The 20,845-nt window shown below is 34.6% G+C and overlaps 3 protein-coding genes across 6 annotated transcripts in view; 1 reads left to right on the top strand and 2 right to left on the bottom strand.

The window, feature by feature from the left end:
• LOC129797635 (cytochrome P450 6A1-like) overlaps positions 1 to 20,845 on the bottom strand; it is a 690,618-nt gene that overhangs the window by 355,370 nt on the left and 314,403 nt on the right. The gene's annotated exons all lie outside the window — the stretch shown is intronic.
• LOC129797630 (cytochrome P450 6a9-like) overlaps positions 1 to 20,845 on the bottom strand; it is a 667,408-nt gene that overhangs the window by 355,370 nt on the left and 291,193 nt on the right. The gene's annotated exons all lie outside the window — the stretch shown is intronic.
• The window catches only part of LOC129797426 (mucin-2), a 37,106-nt gene continuing 26,099 nt past the window's right edge, over positions 9,839 to 20,845 (top strand). For both annotated transcript variants that reach the window (XM_055839966.1, XM_055839967.1), the window contains exon 1: positions 9,839 to 10,243. The gene's annotated coding sequence lies outside the window, so the exon portion shown is untranslated. The remainder of the gene's footprint in view (positions 10,244 to 20,845) is intronic.

Raw genomic sequence — 20,845 nt, forward strand, 5'->3', positions numbered from 1 at the left:
ATAAAAAAAAACTCACATGTTTTCCTTCACAGCGAAATTGCTGTCTGAGAGAGAAGAAAAAGTTCAAAGTCATGGACTCTTGGCGAATAGTTTCACCTTAACACACGTTTTTTTGGATGCTTTTTTGGTATTTTGCTTTCGCCTAAGCCATTGAATTTTTATATCTGCACATAAAATCGACGAAAAGACATTAAATAAAGATGAAATTTTTCTGACTATGAGATTAGCACTGACAAAATTTCTCTCTTTATTTTTCTAACCTTTTTTGGCGACGAGGATGAGGTCAAAAATGCGGGTCAATGATCTCCTCGCGCACCTGTGACGTGTACAATTCCACGGGAAAAAATAAAACTTATCGATTTGGTAAAACTAGCTCGTGATTATCGATACGATGGCGTCAATGTTTTCTTACACACAGTGCTGCCGAGAATGAGTCGCAATGGAGGCTCTTATAAAGAAAATATCCCACAAGTCAGAGAGTCTCACAGAACATCCAGTTTGAATAATAAACACATTAAAATGCTTTCTTGGCTGAATTTGACCTGCAAATTCGGTTGTTTACTAGTATAGACAAATAATTTCGCGCCATAGAATACAATATATATATATTTTTCTCCACCGAAGCACACAAGTATTAATTTATTGCTTTTGCGTTTCCTCTGCCAATGTTTTCGCGCAAACACCTATATATAGCCAAATAATCTTCCTACGATCTTTCACTTGTCCCATAGAAAAAGCTTCATTGGGTATTCATAATCTCTCTCGCTATGGATGAATAGAATTTCAACAAATCAATTCCAATTTTTACTCACAGAAACTTACACCAAAAAAGCCCACCCTCAAAATAAATTGCTCCCAAGAGACCACAGAGAGAATAAAAAAAATCTACATGTGTGGAAAATTCCCCGAGAACCCACAATGTCCAGCATGATCCAAATTTACGGTCATTTGAGTTGACGCAAGTTGGGCAAAATTGGTATATATGCGATGAATGAGAGAAAGAGCAAAAGAGGTCAGAAAATGAATCCCTGAGACGATGATCCCACAACCACCAAAAAGGCCCTTTCTGACTTCGACAAACAAGTGTCCAAATTGCCGGCGGCATGGAGAAAGGGCAAACACCCAGAAAGCACAAAATGTGGGCCACGGAACACAAAAGTGGATTGTAAGAAGATTTTTATCCATTGCAGAAAAATTGCCTCAAAACCCAAATTGATTGCTCTGTGAAGCAAAGAGAGACGCAAGGACATGTGCCAAAAGTTTCCAACAATCATTTAGAGAAGTCTCATCCATTACGAATTTGGCATCTTCAGAATCATGAAAATTGAAAAATAAAATATCACAAATAGTTCCAGTCTGTTGATTTTGCATATTTTGAAGTTTATTTTTTTTTCTTCTTTAATTGAGTGCACAAAATTTTTAAATTTTGCAAAACATATTTCAAAAAAATATTACTAATCCAAATAAAATTCTAAATAATTGTGGGGTATCTACATATATTTGCAATAATCTATTTGATTTTATGCAAAGTAGTGTGCATCAATTTATTTTTAACACCCGCCCGATAAATTTTTGTATATATTGCAAATCAGATCCACTCCTACATTTTTATGGATTATTCAATTTTTGGCAGGAACTTCAAATTCTTCTCACTCTGAAAGTGAAATATTTTATTGGCAGTAATCCTATGAGGAACATCGACATAAAGCTTGCACTTAATGTGACAAAAATGTAAATTGGAACAGATTTTATCCTCAATTTAAAGTTAATTTGAAAATAAGAAAAAAATTGCAAAATGACAAGATTAATAGAGGAGACTAGGATGAAATCAAGGATTCGAAATTATAAATGAAAAAGTAAAATTTCGAGGAATTTAGTGATTCTTTTATGCTTCCGGCGACGTTTCGATTCAACTAATTGATTGGGAAAATTTAATCCTTAACAAATAATTCTTTTAAATAAAGCTTAAATACTAAAAGCTTCAAAAATCATGAACAAGAGACGCGATTTAATTGCTCAAAAAGTGAAAGAATTTTTTTCCAGCAGACATCATTCAATCAAAAAAGGAAAAGTAGAAAATAAAATTATATAGCCAAAGATTCTATTCTATACCAGAAATATAAAGTCTTTGCATAAATCAAAATTCCTAAATATTCGTAAAAGTTAGAAGTGTTCCCCATTGGGGATTTGATGAACCATCATGAGTTTCAAGTGCGGTCCCCTGCTTGGAAAAGAGCAGAGAGAGCTTGTAACAATACATAAAAAGGAAGCGAAAACCTTAAGCGTCGTGAAAACGCTTAACGAGACAATCACACCAACTCTCAAATTCCCTGCGAAATCAAAAGTTTACGATTTGTCTGCATTGCTTGGGCCATTTGATTTGCCCCATGAGAACACACGAGGCATAATGTCTTGCTCTTTAAACATTTTCATTAAGAATGTCTTGTGTCTGCTATCTTAATTGCGCGCACGCTATATCGCAATTCATGTCACGATCTATTTAATTTTTCATACCATAATCCTCAACAATATGTAAATGAGACAAAATATTCAACAACCTCTAATGTGATTTCTATTACATGTAATTCTCTAAAATGTTGTTAAATATTGCATTGACGGTGTAATGCGATGTCTCGAGGAGGGCACGTGAATAAATTGGTAGGTATGGTATAAATATAGATTGTTTGGGACTATATGGATGCGGGTGGAGGATTATTTTGGCTGGAGCAAGTTCAACGGTCCATCAGGAATGAAAACACTGTGAGAAATACTATGGATGATTTGGTGCCCTATGACAGGTGTCAACGATTGTTGACTCCCCTCCAACTGGCTGGGGATTACTCGGTGGCTACTCATTGTGGTCACTGCATGAGCTAACCCACAGAATCAACAAAACAACGTGTCAACGGCCTTTCGGCATTGCTAAAAGTCAAGAGCAAAAACTCGAGCATTCGTCAGTTGGGCGGAAAGATTCACTTAATCATCCAAAATACCTGGAGGAGTGCCGACGAGGGCAGGAAAACCAGTGAATGTATTCAGTAAATTAAGATGAAGGAGTCACATGTTTGTTGGCTGTGATGATTCCTGAGAAATTCGTGGTATAGCCCCTCTAAGAACATATAGACATAACACATAATGTACCTTTTCGATATGTTTTAGTGGAATCATGCGAAAATCATCCAACTTATGCTAATTGGATGTCGTTCAATTTATTATTTGGCATCCAACTATCTCCATTTCCGTCTTATTCCCTCACATTATGTTATTCTCTCCGCACCAATATTTATGCAATATTAAAGATTTTTTTTCGCACCAACTCTCCAGCTTGGCCAAAAACACACAAATAAGATAAAGAACGGTACTTGAGAACTTGAGCATGGAGTCTTTATTTTTTTCTTCTTCAGTGTGAGGCCAATCTTTTCGCGCATTCTCTCCACCTCTCAGGTGCGTTTTGCATGAGTAAAAGAAATTCGCGGTTCACAGTTAAATTTGAGGTCGAATGGAGGAAGAAAGAAGGAATTTGTAACACTTTTGATTTAGGGCCTGCACTGCTTCCTTCTCAATCGACCTCGACTCAGTGGGTACACCACCTTGTCGCGACTTTCAGTGCACCACACGAAGATTTTCTTTTCTTCTCTCAAACCACCTGGGATATTTTATAGGCTTTCGATTTTTTTCCGGCACTCTTGCATGACAATCAACCATTAAAAAAATACAGAGCCTCATAACATTGTCATAATACGATGAAATTACTCCACACTGCTTGCAACTTGAATCATCCTCCCGACATCATTCATGCAAATTGCTTCAGCCAAGAAAATAATTCTATAATAATAGTCTCATTTCACTCATCAATCACTCGCCATGGTGGTCAATCACTGCCTATTTTTTTTGCATCATCAATAATCACGACATTTAATTCACTTAACATGAAAATTTAATTTGAAGCGGTGACAACTTTTATTAATTTTATTAATTTGACTCGGATAGATGGGCGCGAAAAAAAGAAGATGAACAAAAAGATACTTTGCGTGTAATTCATGGCGTCAAGAAATTACAGAGAGAGATTAATTTCATACAACTATTTTACAGTTTTCATGTGGCACGCCGTGCTAATTTGTGAAAAATTTATAAATACCTTGTCCGAAGCTTTCTGAGGGAACCTAGGGATGGAATTTTTCGTACATGGTTGCAAAACTGAGAGAACCATAAATTTCTAGCCTTACAAGAGTGCAAAAGCATGATCATAATAAATCAAATTCATTGAAGTTTAAAAATTTTTCAATGAAAAAGCTGAAAAAGTCGTTTAATTAAGGAAATATTCCTAAAGCAAGTTTCTGCAATATTCTGCATTTTTATATTTAGTTTTTGTTTTATTTTAACATCAGGAAATGGCATGGTGACGTCATGAGATTTTTAAGCAAATAGATGCTGACTTTTTCCAACTAATTTTAAAGGAAAATGACTTCTTATTCGTTTTTAATCCTCTCGATCCTCTATAAGACTAGGTATCCTAGTCTATCCTAAGTCTACTAGGTAGACTAGGGAACCTGGAATTAGGAATTTTCTCATATAAAATCGGGTAAAACCCTTTACTAATAATGAATGCACTTGACTTTGTAATTATTCGTAATACTTATATGCAACGCAGCTGACAAAAAAGATTAAAAAGCCGTGTCTGAAAGAAACACAGCTAAAATTCGATTTTGAGTTAACTCAAATACGTTTAGAGCTTTTGGAATTATAAGTTAATTTTCAAAATTACATAGAAAATGCCAATTCTCAAGTAAAATTCTTGAAGTTTCGCAAATAAAGTTCCTAAACTATCCCTTTAATCAAATCCATTTGACTTTTGTTAAAGTAAAAATTTTTTAAGCTATATTTTTTGTACTCAAAGTCAATAAATAAAATTTTCTGAAAATATCTGAAAATAAACTTTTCATGTTTATTCCCATGATTTTATTTAAACATTTGAACATGCACACATGATCTGACGATAATTAAAAGGTACATTACTATAGGATTACTGAACGTTGGTAAACCCTTTGGGCAAACCTCTAAAAGAGGCGGAAATGAAGGAAAATTCAATTACATTCGGGTGATGCCTTTTAATTAGAACGAATGATGTGTGCCGCTTACATTTTATCCCTTTTCGAATGATCGTTATCAAGGAGGAGCTCTCTGTGTGTATGGAATCCACTGCCGAAGGAGACAAACTCATTAATCTGTTTACAATCTCATTTCCTCCGTATTCACATTGTCACTTTTTCACAGCAAAAGAAAAGGATATGGCTGCGAGGAGCAACAGCAATGGCAATATAAGAAAAATTCTCGCGATGAAAGAGATACCAGAAGCCATGGATAGAAACGCTAATGGGTCTTGCTATCACGGCGGGGAGTTGGATAAGAAGTTTTGTGTAATACATCTTTAGTAGCACCTAAAGTATTAATTTCATGTCTTCACCAGTTTCTACGACTCTGTCATAAAATGCCGCAATTACACTCCGCACCACCGACGTCATCTCCGGAGCTCCTTTAGCGCATCCCAGACTAAATATGATGTAAGTCATCCCAAGAGTTTTATGATTCTCTCCATCCCCCGCACACTCCCATGGGCAAAAGTATCAAATGACGCTGGAATTGTGCACATAATATTGGTACATCGTTTTGTTCCCTTCGATCTCGGCAACAGTGATCAATCTTGTTGAAGATGATTCAATAAAGGAATAATAAATTGACTTTGAGAAGAAGCAATTTATAGTCAATAAATAAATTGTCGATAGTGTTTCATTTGCGATGGAAAAATCGACAGGCAAAATCGAAAAAACCTTTTAATTCGATGAGTCGACATTAAGCTATATGGAAAAGCTTTAAGAACTTCATTTTGCTATTTATATACATTATTTTTGCATGTGAGATGCCGGCAATGTGATAAGTTGTTACGTAGGAGGTGGTTTAATGCAGCACTAATCAAAAGGCAGCTTAAATTATGTCTGAAAGAATAAAATTCATTTTGTAATGTAAAACATTTATCATGGATCCATTATTCCAATGTATTGTGTGAAAAATTCTTTTCCTTCTGATGCTTTAACGCCTTCAGAGAATTTTTTAGAAAAAATGAGTCATCTAAATTCACAAAACGAGATATCGAAAAATTCCATCTGGATGAACCAATAAAAGATTGAGAATAAAAATTAAGATCAGCAATATTTTTAGATTCTTATGCTACAGATTTTACGACATAAAATAATGCAAAACATTTTATAACTAAATCGTGACAGAGAAATAGTTTTGTGGCAAAGGCTATTATTACATTGTTGTAAAAAAATAATTAATGGTTAGTGGGGAATAAAATTAAAGAATTAAAGATTTTTACTGAAAATGTTTTCGTAATTTCAAGATCATCCTCATTTTCACATCAATTGTATCGTTTTTTTTTGCTCTCGAAGGGAATTCAAGTACAAATGCTTTAAGACATTCCTCACACATTTATTTTCCTAAAACTAGGAAGTGATTATGAAGTTGGCGTGAAAAATATCAACCAAAAAAAAGTATTTTATTCAAAACCATTCAATTAATCTGCATAGATTAGATGTACACGCAATTGTGTAAGCAATTCCATACCTTGAACGATATGCAGGTAATAATTAATATCTTCCCAAAATAGGCAAGCGAGAAGCAATAAGAATGATGTCGTGGTCCACCAACCTTTAACGAGACACAGGCAAAGATTAATAAACCATCAGAAATGCACGTAAGAAGCAATAAGCGCAGGAGTCGTGGTCCACCAACCTTGAAAGACAGAAACAAATGATTAGAATCCTCGACCTTCCGGCCGGAGGACAAAACTTTTTGTGTCCTTGATGAGCGCTGTCTTCAATTGGTGGCCACGAACGGCAGGTGTGGTGGACAAACGACGTGAAACTAGGCGCAATCACGCACGAATGCAAGGTAGCCACGTGGAGTTCTCCTCCGGGAATGTGCCGCAATTGAAAGCACAAGATTTTTCTCCTTCACAACTTTATTTCTCACTAAATTCCCTTACACACAACTTCTACTACTTTGTCTTTATTATTTAAACTGAATTTGAATAAAATGCAAACTGAAATTGAAGCACAAATTAATTATTTTATGGATCGCACAATTCCACGCGTGATTTTTCTATGTATGCATGTATAGATGGCACCCCCTTTATTAATTAAATAAATAAATAAATAATCTGCATAGAAGTCACAAATGGTCATCAGTGACCATTAACGCGGTTAGACAAGTGAAAACGCCGTATAATTGAAAAGTTCTCATGGAGCATGTAGTATGTGTACAACGAGAATTCCCAGAATCACTCATGAATGGATTGTGTTGTGGGGTTCCCTTTTTGCGCTAAATTCACTTCTTCGTCGAATGTCTAGGCCATCGAAAGTGATCCACGATTGTGCTGTGAGCTTTTGGCGTATGGATGGAAGACAATGAGGGAGCGTGTGTATAAATTGAGAATGACGAGCACTTAGGATTTTACCTATTATAACTACTCGCTCGGATTTAATTTGACAATTTGTGTGAGATATTTAATGAGAGATAAGGCGGTATTAAATCATAAAAGCTTACATAATAATACATCGAAGATGGTGATTAAATCTAAAGGAGGGAAAAAATACTTGTGGAGATTAATTGTTCTTCACACCGATGGTGTTTGTCTTTATATTACATCCAAAGGAATCACCTGTGAAGTCATGCTTTTGCACTGACTGTGAGGTGGGTATACTTTTTTGTGCTGACATCTCATCTCTCGTATCTTGTTAGAGTTCTTGATCATCACTCCACAATGGGAATTAGAAGATCACCGCGGTGTGGATGAAGAGATTCAATGGCGCCTGGGCCTTGATATATCGAATTTTGACGGCCAACAATTATCACACAAGTATAAATTACATGTGGAATTTGCAGATGTTTGCCACTTTTAGACCAACTCCGGCTTATCTGCTAATCAATTGACTTTTTTTCTTACCCCAATCCCCACCGAGCAATGTGATCTGCGTGGATTTAATTTAATTGTGGTGTGTAGTCTTTCATATGAGAGGATTTACTTCGTGAAATCACTTAATCTCTTCTTCGTTCATTCGGTGCCAGAATGGCAGAGAAATAAAGAACAATTTAAGGCAATTTTTCATGCGTCGAGATGGTTTTTTCTTCCGCACGAGAAAACTGACCTATCCACAGAATTCTCCGTGGTGATGAAGATGCCTCCTGCGGCATGTACCAGGGTCACTTGAGCAAGTGTCAGTATTTTTTCTTGTCTCCGTTTCTCCTACCCAGCCAGAATACCACAGCTTTGCAATGATGGTGGAATGAGACAAAGGGGCAAAGAACGCATCATTTTCATTAAATTCTCTTCCCTTCCAACCACGCCACAACACGCAAAGGTGGGATGGAAAGATAGTGGACTTTTTGAGAAAATAATTATCTATGAGAAACTTAACTTTTTTTAAGGACTGCAACCTAAATAGCGAGTCGAATAAGGTTAAAATATTATTTTTGAGTTATTTTGAGCTCAAATTAAAGATTCTTAGCGAATAATCGTGATTTTGTATTTTTTTTTGTTTTTCGTCCTTCCTGATCCTGTGAGTCCTTTTGTGGTTTTATTGTCCATGAGCTCTTGAGCTACATGATTTTGATCTTTTAAAATTATTATTATCAACTAAAGCTTAAAGAATCTGTAAAACAAAAACAAAAAACTAATGAGATGAAAATGTTTCAATAGTCCTTAAAGGATTAAATAGGAATTCTATAAAATAATTTTTATGATGAGTTCTGAATTAGAGTCTTTATTTTAACTGGGTAAATCAATAACTTAGTTTTAGAATTTAATCTAGAATAGAATCTAGTTGAATAAATTCTAAAAATTCCTTATCGTTTAAGAATCATACCTGAAGAAGGATAGTATCCATCTTCGAAACGTCTTATAAAAAAGAAAAGATTTAAAGAAAAGATGTTTTATCTCACATAATTCCGACTTTTTGTTAGAATCATAATAAAAATAATTAATTAAATAATAATATTTTATTTAACAGCTCAGATCGTAAGAAACATAGAAAAAATTTTAAATCGAGGGCTACATTGTAAAAACGGATAAGTTGACTAACTTTGTATGGGCTCCGACTTAGCCGTTTTTACATGTAGCCTTAGAAATGTACATTTCATATTATTAAAAGAATTATAAAAGCTTTCAGTGTTCTAGTCAGAACCTTAAACCTAAAATTAAAAAAAAAAGAACATGCAAAGACAATACGGCTTTTCTAGCCAACCTGACTTCGAGTTCTTTAGAACTACGTATAATTTCAAAGCTTGTCGTGTTGCCAATAAAATTGATCAAGTTATTGGAATTGGTCATAAATGTTTGGAAAAATGGCAATTTTTGGACATTAAAAGACTTATATGCTAAAAATATGCTTATGGTAAAATCATAGGTAATGCTGAAAGAGAGAAATGTGAGTGTTGCGGGTGTGTTTGGGTGGCGGAGAAACAAGAGGTGATTGGTAAATTGTCGTGGCAAATATCGCCAAGTATAAAGTGAATAAGGTTAAAAATCTGAGAGAGACACTTAATCACCATCGGGCCCCGATGGACAGAGAATCCAGTGTGCTGGTGTGGTGGGGAGCTTTGAGACTTTGCGACTTCTTGGCAAAATTCTTCCACTTCCAAGCGACCAAGAGCATCGTCGCTCCTGCCGATGATGATGATGGGCTCTGGCGCGAGAATACAAACACACAAACTCCCGTGTTCTGATGCTCTCGCTCCCCCAAAGGAGAAGGTATATAAGAACCCACCGTGAGGCGCGATTGAGCAATACTCTTCGGCGGGCTGAGTCGCGATGCGGTAGTTGAACGATCACGGATCATAAAGCTCATTTGATCCACCCCCCAAATTTCCTCATAGGAAAAAAATTCAAAAAGTGCTCTTACGGCCAAAAGTGCCCAAGGAAAAAAAAACAAAGTGCGCGCGATACTTACAAATAGGGTGGAAAAGCTCCCGTGAAATTGTCTTCTGGAAACTCTGTTGTGAACGATGGAAAACCATTGAATTTCCTCCTTGGGAAAAAAACTTTTTAACTGAATTTTTTTGGACTTGTGGTGTGAAAGAGTGCCTCGACGGAATTGTGTTGAAGCTGACGAAGAAATTGTATTTGTTAGCAAACATCTCGTCGAGAAAAGAAGTGAATTGGCAAGAGAGATATCATTGATAGGAGGTACGTGATTTTTATTCACATCGAAAATTGCACAGCAATAGCATTCTTGCCAAGAATTATTGCTGAGAAATGATTTTTTTGCCATTGACACGACAATTTTATTGCAAGATGAGCCTTGAGCTATACAACTTTATTATGATAAAACCCCATCTTCATTGTATAGGAGCTTTTTCAACTGAATCAGCTGAAATTGATAAATTGACTTAAAAATTTTTGTTCTTCTCTAATAAGATAGATATACTCCTCCCTTTTTTTGGAATGAGGAAGATTCGTAATCGTCTTAAGTGAAAAATTATGTGTAATTTCTCACCCTCAATTAGTCGCTATGGAGGATGGCACCGAAAAAAAACCCACAAAATCATCACTTAACGAGAATTTTAGAGATGATAGAAAAAATGTGTGCTGCTCGATGGCGAAGATAGTGATTTTTTAAATCCTGGTTGACACGCAGAAAAAGTGCTAAAAATTAGTTATAATTGCAGAGCCATGAAGATGGACAATTTTCCATTTAGTGTAAACATAATTAGCAATTGAGCAATCAAAAGTGCCTTCAAAAGTGGCTTTCAAGTTTAAAATTTAGTATTTTTTTTTCTTTCCAAAAAAATCTATTGAGCATCTAATATGATTAAAAAGTCATTAAATGTGTGTTTGTCTCACGTTTTATTTACACAAGTTCTCAGTGTAGAGCTCAATTTCATCTCAAAGATCTCAAAAGCCAACATGTCATGATTAATTGTTCATCTTCGGTAGCAATATTCCATTGTTGAGTTATGTACAATACAAACAATCCGGAAATTGTCGTAATAAATCACTTTTCAGGAGCTGATTGAGAAGTTGCCACCAAAAAAAAATAAAATGAGGCACAAAATAAAGATGAGAAACAATAAAATTATGCCTTCGCGCGACCATTACGCTATATATGTTATTACGCTATGTATATATTACACAATATGCTCGAAGCTTTCACCTTGGCAGTGAATGCGCTAATCGTAGGCCAGACAACTTGCGCAACTTTCCCACTGCAGCATTTCTCGGTGTCTCGTGCCAATTGGGGATTACGCCACTCTTCTCGCTCCCAATAAACACTGCGAGATAAATCCATTAGGAAAAATATCTTCCGAGTAAATTATGCAAATTAAAAGTGAATACAATCTAATTTTCCTAATTCGCATTTTCACTATCAGTTTGAGATTTGCACGCAAAAAAAAACTTCAGCCGCACCTGCAGAACCGTCTTTCCACCACCTATTTTTAGACCCAAAATATTTTGATATCCCGCCACGGTCTCCACACACAATGTCAATAGCCGATAAAGCGGGTATTGCGGCAAAATTTCAAAACTTATTGAATGAGACACTAAAGAGATGCGATTTTTTGAAAGTCATCGGACTCATCTCTTTCACTCCCATCGCCTTTTTTTCGCAGAACGCAATTATGGGCATGTAAAAACTGTGCCAAGTTCGCTCATCACTTATTCTTACATTAACTTTATCAGCAGGTAACATCTTTTGAGAAAAGAATATTCAACCATCCGCCAACATTTTTTTTTCCAAGCAGTTCCTTCGAGACATTTATGTACCTACATTATTTTTTTTGTGTGTGCAACAACATACAAAGTGGAAGAATTCCTCCTGAAGGCTGAAGATGCATATTGATTTTATTATTATGTCCACTTTATTGAAAAATGCTCTCACAGAGTTTCAAACGGTATCCTTAAGGGGATTTTTTATGATGCAATAGGCAATATTTTAAAATTCAAAATTTTACGGGAAATTCCCATAAAAATTTATATGTTTTATATATACATATATTTAAGAAATAATCTTTACACAGGGGCCATGGCCATAAAGTGTATAATACCTTACAATGAGATTTAGAATTACATTAATTAAGATATTATCCAGAGAATGCTGGATTGATTACACATGTCACCCATTATGGGAAAAATTAGATACAAAGGTATTGTTTTACTTAAATTAATTCATATATGCCTATCCTTTTTACAAAATTCATAATACTTTTACAATTTTTTATATCCAACATGAGTCTTTCCAAGGAATATTTGATACAATCTCTAAAAATATGAATTACAGTTATTGTTACATTTCTATGTTTCTTTATAAATATTTTTAAATTGTGAATCCTTCAACATATTTTGACCCCAGAAATTATTTTATTGATTTTCAGTTTATTCCAACTTAATTTGTTGATCAATTATGGGCGCTATTAATAAAATTTACAAATATTTTTCAATTATTTTCAGCATAATTTAGTTCTTCTTGCTTTTTAATAGCTTTTTATGATCTCAAAAGAAGTAAGAAAAGTTTATAAATTTGTGGTTTTTTGACTTAATATTGGCTTGTTTTAATTGGGATTAAAGAAACTAAAATTCAAAGAAAATTATGCAAAATTGGTGGTATTCTGAGAGAAAAATTAATATGAAAATGACGGATAAAGGATCCAAGTTTCAAAAAAAAAAATTCCGAGATAATGGATTCTGTTCAGTTACCAATAAATCCTTAAAATTCGCTTGAAATCTTTGAAAAAACCTTAAGATTTTAAGAATTTTTTGGTCACTAAATACTATCCAATATTGGATATTAAACTTGGATAAGATATTTCAAGATTATGTTATTTTAGGATAGAGATTTACGGTTAAATTATAGCCTAAGATCATGTGATTAATTATACAATTTCTAAATCTGGTGGAATTTTCAGATGTGAATAAAAATTAAAATCTAGACTTCCAGAAAGAGCTATCAAAAACCTGGATATCCCACTTGGATAAAAATATTCCAAGATTTGCTAATCTGAGATAGAGATTAGTGGTCTAACAATAACCTCAAATGTCTTAATTTCGTATTTTTTTATTTCAATTTCTTGGATATTTTTCCGTAAAATCACGAACCTCTTTGTAATGAATTTAATTTTTATCTTAATTTTGAAAACTGTCTGTATCTCACAATACTACCAAATATATGGAGAATGTTGATAAAATTTGGAACAATTGGACATTAAAACAATTTTTGGATGTAATGATACTTATAATTGTTATTTAAATTTATTTCGACACGCCCGAAGATTATGAACCATACTCCTGTGTTAAAAGATAGGAATATAGCTCATAATATTCGGGCACGTCGATTTATTCATTTGATAATAAAATTACAATACCAACTTCTTTTAAAAATTAATTTAAATTTAATTACCCCATTCACCTAAACTATCCCATTCACCCTGTGTAAAGGTATTCAATTAAAAAAACCGCCATAAATTTCATCTTCACTTTAGAATACCCCCCATTGAGATTGTGAGCTTTTATTTTCTTTATCTCTCAGTGTAAGAACTTGTCGGTAAGTCAATTTGTTACACGGAGTCAATATTGAGATTATTGTTACAAATATTATTCAGTTCAACTGAAGAAAGTTACTTTACATGTGAAAAACATATTGAATGCGACATTGTGTATTGAGAAATTTGTAGTAAAGTGAGAATGAGCATTTGTAGAAATTGCTGAATTTATATTTGTTCTATTCATGTTCTCAATGTATGTATGAGATTATAGTTCGTGTGCCAACCAAACAGCATACACTGTATCAATATTTGCATAAATGGATATTGTATGTGCGGTGAGGTGGGGGGTTAGAGGGAAGAACTTTTCATCTTTGGTCTTGTCGCTGTGAGTCTTCTCCCCATCTCTCGTGGGGCCCACAGAAATTGTATTTGCATTGGGAATATTGTTGATTCAGCAGCACAGTGCGAGCATAAAAAAGCTCGATGACAGTTGATAGACCACAAAAGGAAGGGCGAATAATTCGCTATATATGTGAAGCTCCTCTCTCTCAGCACGCGGGAATATATTGTTTACGCGCTTGGAAGATATCCGAAATCGTTTGGCGGAATGCGAATGGACTTGCACGAAAAAAAAAACAAACATCAAGTTGCATATAAGGGAGAGGAGTTGGGAGAGACAGAGAGAGATTGCAGAAATGTGATAGAGTTTTAACAAATAGCTAAAACCACCATGAGATTGGAAAAAGTATATAAATAGCAAAGTCCAACCCACCGGCGCGCGATATAGGTGGTTGAACCCTAGGAGGAACTTGTGAAGATTGTTCACACAACAATAATAATATTGGAATATTATTTAAAATGCAAATTTATTTATGACAAACTTACTTTATACACGGTAGAAACCGGTTGAATATTGCATAAAAGTATTTTTGCTAAATTGTCGTGGAAAGTCACTTTGTCCCTCACACTTCCTCTGCGTCCGATAGAGTGGATAAACTTGACACAACCGATAAATAAACAAAGAAAACGACCGAAGGAAGGATAAAAAAAAAGAAGAAAAGTCTGTCTCTCTTTAAGGCGTCGTACAGTGGGACTTCAATAAAGGAGTGCAGGTGGAGGCGCCCAGTTAAGGCAATGGAGACGCCTGGTGTATGTGTGGTGTATCGAAAAAGGCCAGGAGAAATGCATTTTGCAATTCATCAATTACATATGTATTTTGCATGAATATTTCCGCTATTGCCCATTTAAATTGTGCACAAACAATCATTGTTAATTCTGTTTGTATTTTATTGTGTTATCATTTACATTTTTTTTTCGTCATCCCCATTCCACGCGAACCCAAACATGACTACATATTTACCCGCATGCATTCATGGAAAATATTTGGGTAATGGAAAATGTGCCTAAAAATCATTTTAGCACCGCAATTATGTTGGGAAATTGTCAGAATAGCAAGTGAAAAATTCGCCCTGATATAAATTAATTCAACCCCCACCCCCATGCTCATGCGGATACAAAAATTGGGGCACTTTTGCATGTTGATGCGTGTATATGAAAAAACAACAATTTTACACAGGGAGAGGGATAATACGGTGTGCATAAGAGGAGCACGCAACACAAATTTATACCCATAATCATTTTGATGGGAATAAATGCGGAAATATATAAATTTTTGTGCATCTACTTAACACAATTGCGCCTCTTGAATGTCAATTATTGACAATTTGCAACACTCCCTCGCATCCATATGAGCAAATAAATATAATTCTCGCAGCAATTTTTTTCTCACACACAATTTGGCACAGTTCTGCAAGAGCGCGACCCACTGATGGTCATCGCGATGGTCACCCACGATTGAGTGAGATGGCACCGCAATTGCGGAATTAAACAAAGTAGATTTATATTACAAACAACACCTCTATCGACTCACAAAAATCTCGCACCATAACAACTATATACGTAACGAAAAAGACATAGCCAATGTCACCATGCTGAACTTGTTTCGCGGTGTTGAACGGAGGTGGAGATTTTATGGTTCTGTTGACACAACTTTATTTGCTAAGCGATCATTGACTTATTGCCTTAATTTTTTTATTGCAATTTTCACGCTCAACACCTTCCTAATCAACGAGGTATTTATCTACCCAATTAGCGTGCTAAAAGTGATCGTAACTATTTTTTTTATTTGCTCTGCTGCCATTTATCCTTTCGTAAATCGATTTTGTGCTTCAGTGCAATGAGACAGTAGCACGGGGTATTTCATGGGAAATACCCCTTATGCTAATATTGAATTACTTCATTTAATGGTCTACCTGGTGTACACATAAACGTTAAGTCGTTAATGAGATAGAATAATGGTTTTAAAATAGATAGGTATTCTACGTGTTTATGGGTATAAAAGAAAGCCCGACTTAAATCTGTCTATCTATGGCAAGGAGCTTTTCCAAAACGGCTTGACCGTTCTATTTTTTCTTCTCTTTTTTGTGGAGTTTTATGCTTTCAAATTAATTTTTTTTAACGAAAATATTTCAGTCGAAAATACACAACGGGAGTAGTATGGTAGCCGCTGGAGACTGTTGCTTAGTCAGCATTTTTATGTTTGTGGAGCATCGGTCTGTTACGTCATCATTTAAAGTTCCCTTATGACGTCATCAATTACGTCTCGAGAGTACCTTCCCCCTCTGAAGTCATCATTTTTGTAGTGACGCGTGTTGTGGTGACGTCATGTTGTGGACGCCATTTTGAAAATTTTATTTTGTCCGCCATATTGAATTACGTCATGTTTTAGTCTGTTATTTAGTATGACGTCACATTTTAGCCACCATATTGAATTTTAGCAGCCATATTGAATTTTATTCCTCCATTTTGAATTTAAATCCGTCATTTTGAATTGTGTTTTTTATATTCCTCCATATTGGATTTGTCCGCCATATTGTTTTTATTCCGCCATCTTTGTTTTTGTCCGCCATCTTTCATTTATACCCGCCATTTTGATTTCTGAATTTTTATCCCACCATCTTGTTTTCTCTGTCCACCATTTTTAATTTTGTACCGCCATTTTGAATTCCGAATTTCTATTCCTCCATATTGGGATTTGATTTATTAACGATTTTTAATTTTGAATATTCAATTTGACCGTTTTTGATCACCGACATATTGATTTCGCGTCTTTGAATTGATTTTAAATGTTTGAATATTTAAATTACTGTAATTTTTGTAATGGAAAAAATCTTGGTCTTTTATGAGATTTGAACATACAAGGTTTGAGTGTCCAGTACGAAGCTCTAACCATTGGGCTATAATTGACTTGTCAGGCAGCCCCCCATAATTGTGAACCGTACATCCGACCCCACCTTGATGATTCATATCACACACATTAAATGAATGAAGCGCGGACGAGAAAAAAATTGCTCAAAGGAAATTTGAGCAGACACTTGGCAGCGAAGAAAGGTTGAAGCGACACTGAGAAAAATTTCGCTGACGATACATTTTTTCGCGATCACTTCATGAAGTGCATGAATTTATTTGAGGGGGGAAAAAGACAATGTATAAAAATATAGACTTTTGGTGTTACATTAATTGTATGTGGAGTTTTCGTCTTTTTCCTCTCTCTCTATGATCACCACTTGTGTGTCTTAATTGTGTGGGGGGAAAAATGCAATTTACTCCCATGCATAATTTTCACGTGGTTTTGCATGCTTTATCACACATCGTTTGTGATCAGGGCTAAAGTTTCTTATGATATTTTTTTTTCAGAAATAAACAACTTTAAAAATTTACATTGCAATAAATTTGCGTTTTTAAAATTTATATTTCAAACGATTTGTGTTTTTAAAATTACCATTTGAAAAGCACTGCATTTTTAAAATTTACATTTCAAAAGATTTGTGTTTTTTAAATCATCATTTGAAAAACATTGCATTTTTAAAATTATCATTTGAAAAGCATTGCATTTTTAAAATTTTCATTTCAAAAGATTTGCGTTTTTAAAATTATCATTTGAAAAGCATTGCATTTTTAAAATTTTCATTTCAAAAGATTTGCGTTTTTAAAATTATCATTTGAAAAGATTTGCGTTTTTAAAATTATCATTTGAAAAGCATTGCATTTTTAAAATTTTCATTTCAAAAGATTTGCATGAAATTTTCATTGCAATGAATTTGCGTTTTTGAAATTTTCATTGCAATAAATTTGTGTTTTTGAAATTTTCATTGCAATAAATTTGCGTTTTTGAAATTTTCATTGCAATAAATTTGTGTTTTTGAAATTTTCATTGCAATAAATTTGTGTTTTTGAAATTTTCATTGCAATAGAATTGCGTTTTTAAAAAATTTTCAACTCATAAGTTTGCCATTTTCTCATGTTATGAAATTCCAAACGAGACTTTGAGCATGCAAATATTTGTCACCATATTTTACCTACCTCAATAATTGAGTTGTTTATTTTACAGAGTAAAATATGAATGCAAAATTTGATCCGCACAATTGTTTGGTCATCACAGGTTGATGACTTTGTTCTGAATTTCTTCATTCCTTTGTAAAATCATCGTTGAAGTGTTATCATGAGTGGAAACAATAATTCCAATAAAAGAACTTTTTAGAGAAATATTATTTATTCTTAAATAAAAACTTATTCTAATATCACATTTCATTTATTCTTAAAAATATTTATTATAAAAAAAAACTTAAAAAATTCAGAATCTTTACATATATTTACATAAGTAGATCAAAATCTTATCAAATTAATATCCAAAAGGTAAAGAATCAAAATTTTCGATACATTTTCTTTTGATAAATGTGAAATTTGCTGTCTTTGTGCATGGCCCTGATTGAATCTGGAATAGTTGTTTCCTGGTTATCCTATCCGGATATTCAACTCTTATACCATCATTTTCATTTAGGACCAAGTTTTTGAGCGCTTCAAAATTAATATGCTTTTCAACCTCCCTGTTCATCGATATGCCTTTAAACACAACCTTATATGAATAGGAATCGGTTCCGGGGGAATAAATTTTCAAACCGTACGCCTTCGGTCCACAGCTCACAAATTCATCAATGTAAGAGCCTTCACTGAAATCCGCCAACTCATCGGTTAGTTCTCCTAAAAATTTTCCAGTTTCCAAGGGGTTTTCTTGGCCATTAGGTACAAGATAAATTACTGAATCAGTGTCACAGTAAAAAACATTGCGTCCTAATTTAGAAAGAACAGAATACAACTTGATCCGAGCATTAGTCGTCGTGCAAATTCCAACACCCAAATTTACGTACTTTGATGGAACTTCATGTTCATCAATGTGTTTCCATGAGACGAAAATTTGGGTGGGCCCTGCAGGATACAGATCAAGTATCTCTATATTTTCTGACTGCAAAATATCGTTTAATTCTGAAGAAGAATTACAAATTGTTGTTTTACTGTAATCCTCCCTCATAATAAAACGACCCCATAAGCTGTTCAAAACAATTTTAGAGAGAGATCTCATACCCTTATTGACAGTTATCTTATCTTTCTCAAGTTGTATTCCTTCCTTCTCCAAATATTCTTGGATGTAACGTTCCTTATCAGCGTCTGATTTGGCATCTTTTGGCCACCCACTTGATTCCTGCTTGATTTTTAGGAAATTATCAACGTAATCAGCGAATAGTCCTCTCTCACCGGTCTCACGATTGTACTGTGAAGTTTCATAGGCCCATAATTCAAAGCATTTTTGGATTTTGTACCCATGTTCAACCGCAAGACGGACTTCATCGAGAGACCAAAATCCAGTGAGGGCTCTCTCATCGTCTGAATGTGTGCAATTAGAGATTTTTAAGTCTTCCGCACACCGTCGACACAAAGGAAAAGTCAGACGATTATTGCATCTGTACGGAAGACATGGGATATAGAGACCACGTGGAGGTAGAACTTTACATTTTATTACGCCATCATATTTTAGGGCCTCCTCTTGGCTTTCAATATCCTTGTGAATTGTAGGATGACCAACAAAATATTTAGAATATTTGTTGGCCCAAGGATACAAGGAGGTAAAATCGTAATAATAAATACGATCACCAGGTTTGCATTTATGGTAAAGTCGAAAAACTTCAGTTCTACCCCCATAAACCGCAGAACGCAAGTTAAAACCTGAATCCGTGATCTCTTTATGTTGCTCTATTTGTTCTGTAAGTTGAGGATTATCTTTTAAAATTTTACGGAAATCGCATTCCCACATTGACACTACATTATATCCCAATTTCCTTATATGTTCCAACCTCCTCAACGTAGCCTCGTAACGATTGTGTAATGTATCATTGGGGTCATTAGAACATACTTGCATCCTATTCAGATAACAAGTATGCCCGTGATAATAACATCCCTCAAAACTATACACAGTGTTAGAGGTTTCGTCATAACCATCCGCAATATAACGACAATTTTTTAATTTTACTTCGTACCTTAAGTTTATATTTTCTTTCAATTTTAAGTAAACGAACCATTTGAGAGAAATTTTACTCTGAAGGTGAATAAAATTGGAATTATAATTATTTTTTGGAGTAATTCCAAGCGAGTTTGGCTTGAGATAATTCTTTCTATAGACTTTCATCACTGCATCAGCAATGGTGATAGCCTCTAGAAAGGGATTAACATCAGATGTTTCGATGAAAGAAAACATAAAATTAAGGCATCCCTTCATTAAAATTTTGACATCTTGACGACAATACCGAATTAATTCTGCGTTGTTGTTGAAAGTATTATGCTTATTTGCATTGTACCATTCCAAAAAATCATTATATTGAGGGGTGGTCATTGAGGCGATAGGATACATATTCATATCTGGATACGGCCCCACATAACTTCGGTTTTCAGGTTTGTTGAATTTATAAGGGTAATACCCTTTCGTACATTCCTCTAAGCCAAAACTCTTACTGAATTGTGACAGTGGAAAAGGAATGAACGAAAGGGAGTCCAAAAATGTGATATTCTCGATTGATGCACAGAGAATTTTCATTCCTGAAAGAATTGGGGAAATTTTATATTCTCTTTTGCATAATTCCTCGAGAATGAACTGTCCATCGTAACTTTTTGCGTTATGCGCTATCACACGGGTGCACATTTCACGATATTGCAAAACATAATCGAGAAATTTTTCAATTGAGGACTTGTTTTCATCACTCTGAAAAATACGTTCTGAGGGACCGCATCTTGGACAATAGGAATTGGGAGTTGCTGCACATAAGTGACAAACCGTATACGAGACAACCAAATTAGGCGTATGCTTAGAATATCCCCCCGGTAGAGATGTAAATTCCGATTCACAATCATAAAAGATTAT

Source organism: Lutzomyia longipalpis, chromosome 1 (genome assembly GCF_024334085.1).
Source record: "Lutzomyia longipalpis isolate SR_M1_2022 chromosome 1, ASM2433408v1".
NCBI classification, from domain to species: domain Eukaryota; kingdom Metazoa; phylum Arthropoda; class Insecta; order Diptera; family Psychodidae; genus Lutzomyia; species Lutzomyia longipalpis.